Raw genomic sequence first — 3,024 nt, forward strand, 5'->3', positions numbered from 1 at the left:
GGTTCACAGCCATCATCATACATGTTTGTTGTTAATATGCTTATTACTCTGTGGGCATTTACATATGTTTCACTTTTTAGGTTCCAGGTTATAATGTTTAAATTTTAGTTTTTTACTATATAAATTAATCTTGTCACTTTTTAATGTGATTCTGCTTTATACCTTAGTTTTACCTAGAGCAACTTCAACACTTGCTATATTTTTACTTTGTTCTCTTAGACTTGTAAACTACTTGTAGATATGCAGTTAAAATGTGTTTACTTTAGAGTAAAATTAAATCAGAAATGTGCAATTATTTGTTTCAAGCCACTACTCAAATAAATCTGTAAAACATACTTGACATCCTCTCTCATGTAAGAAATCAGTCACTTTGTTTAATACATCACCAAGTACAATGCTGCATAAATATAATATAATATTTTATTAGATAAAATAAATAGCCTTTTTGTGCATAAGATCTTGTACTCAGCTAGCTGTTTGAGACAGTTGAAATAAACAATGTTTGCTTGTCCATTTAGATCTTCAGTGCAGCAGACTGGGACATGGTCTGGAGGTGGGTGTACATCTTCAGGAGTTTAATCCCACCCATGGTTTCATACAGTTCCAAAGCTGGAAGTGCACCCCACCATTGCTCCTTCTGAAGATCACCACCTGTCCTGATTAAACAGAAATGAAAATCACAAAAGAAATCAGAATACACATCCACAGTCCAATGCCTGTAAATTCAACAGTGTTGCTGTAGAATATCTGTGCTGTATTTCAAAGGCCTTGCTGTTGCCTTGTTGAGCACTCTGACATACAGTGCTTAACAAATTTATTAGCCCACCTGTCATATTTGTCTCAAAGACCATCCAGCATCATGAAGTGCTTTAATGCGGACTCTTTCATTTTCAGTGAGCTCTCCACGTTATACCATTTTGAACAGGAATGAGGAATTTCAAACTGAATTCACTCAAATTTGAGCCGGCTCACTGGGAAATGAATAAAGCATAACATTCAATCACTAAAATGAATTTTTCTGTTCAGGAATGCAAGTAAATAACTATAATTTGATATATTAATCAAGAAATATTAATGTGCTTTACTTTTTTCAGTTTTTTTGTAAATCAGTAAATTTGAAATTCATGGATAATAATAATAATTATATTTTAGCATTAAAAATATCATTTGGGTTAAAGAGCTTCTACATATTGGTGTATTCACCATTGGAGAAACATAAAAAATGATTTTGGTAATTACCAATGCTGTTAATTTAGGGCAGCTGTGCGTAAATCTTACTTTGGTTGGGGTTAGGGTGGTATAATAAATTTGTTAAGCACTGTATGTATAACTTAGATGTAGCTGCCCTCTTTATTCAGGGTCACAAGTGTTTTCTGCAGATGGAGTCAGACCAGAGATGGAGTCTCTGTTTTTTTAACTTAATGGGGGTAATAATGTATGCAAATTATTGCTGGAATGAACTTAAGGCATCTGTAAATAGAACAAAGGGGCTTATAACCTCCAGTGAGCGCATGCTATGAAGACAACAATTTAATCATTTATGAAAATTAAAATCTCTTGTCTCTAACTCAATATCTAATATGATGCCATATATTCGCTGTCATTTATTCTATATCACAAAATAATGATACTTATAATTAAGGGAAAAGGGAAATAACTAAAACTGACTCCTCTTTCTGGTAAGTGTTATGTTTCCACATAATTACTTTAAAACCACGTCCATGCTAAGCAAGATACCAAGGTAAGTACAGGATATGAGCAGGAGAATGTTACCTTCTCTGATTAGCAGCTAGAATGACTGAAACGGAGTAAATCATCCTCCCTGCTGTCAATGTGAATTAATTTGAAAATGTCAACTAGGACCTGTAAACTCTACCAGAAGCCTCTCCAGGCAGCAACTATGCTAAAACGCTGGCCCCCAGCAATGTCGCCACTTTGCTTGGTGTAGTGTGTATACAATAAGTCCTGGTTTTCACCGAGCTAAGAAGCGTTCCCGGTTTCTGGGACAACGCTTCATAATGGGAGTAATATATGCACAGAAAGCCCTGAATTTCCCCAATAAATCCTCCTAACTCGGGGTAATGAGCTCTCAACGGCAGTGACATTTCCCCGGTCAACAAGGCTATGCTACACTGTGGGCTAGTAGGCCTCAGCAAAGCTACATCACACAGCAGGTGACATTAATACAAATAGTTATATTTCTTGTTGTGACACAACATAGCAAAATAAAGAAAAAGGCCGGTTACCTATCCAGGAGTGAAATAGTCAGCCACGCATCTGAAATTAAACTTTTCAGCTCCCAGGCCTCCTCAGATAGCATGCTGCGCTGATATTTACTCTCGTTTTATTTCCTGCTCAGTCTTCTTCTCTCCAAGTGTTTGCAGTGTGTTAAACGTGTTGGTTCTGGTATACTGATAGCTTTGTTAGCAAAAGAAAAACTAGAATATTGTCTTGGTTACCACTGTCAGCCATTTTCAGCCATTATCAACGCTGTTTACTTCTTCAGCGTGCTAATGCAGCAAGAGCTCCTCGACGAATCAGGGTGAGGGAGTAAGCCCTGCCCCTCAACCAATCAGGGTAGAGAAGTCAAAGGCGAATCTGATTGGTTGGTGATACCTGGAGCGGTGGAGAATTTTTGACTGCTGATTACGGAAGCATATGGAATTGCAGAGGTCTCGCAATAGTGTCATTTTACTCCTCTAATTAAGAGCTCTCTATGGGTGTACAAACATTTGATCCAAATAGAACAGGAAAAAAATTAGCTTTGGTTAGCAAAAAGTTACCTACTGCAGCTTTAAATTAATACAGATTATCTAATGAAGTGTTCTTTTTCCCCCTCTGACTTTGTGTGCAAAGGCATACGTATGTTTCTCTCTCTTGCATAGAAATAGTTTAAAAAATGATTGTAAAAGAGTATTTTCACATAGTGTCTCATAATGTTTATCAATGTTCTGGGATTTTATATCAGATAATTATATGCTGCAAATATTTAGTAACATAGTGATGTTTCTTGATCACAATGGC

The 3,024-nt window shown here is 36.4% G+C and overlaps 1 long non-coding RNA gene across 1 annotated transcript; it reads right to left on the bottom strand.

Moving 5' to 3' along the window:
- Positions 1-402: 402 nt before the first annotated feature.
- LOC121514271 lies at positions 403-2,519 on the bottom strand. Its single transcript, XR_005992274.1, has 2 exons — positions 2,247-2,519; positions 403-656 (listed from the first exon to the last, which is right to left on the bottom strand). It is a non-coding gene; the product is annotated as an uncharacterized LOC121514271 (long non-coding RNA).
- Positions 2,520-3,024: the final 505 nt, after the last annotated feature.

Source organism: Cheilinus undulatus, linkage group 1 (assembly GCF_018320785.1).
Source record: "Cheilinus undulatus linkage group 1, ASM1832078v1, whole genome shotgun sequence".
NCBI lineage: Eukaryota > Metazoa > Chordata > Actinopteri > Labriformes > Labridae > Cheilinus > Cheilinus undulatus.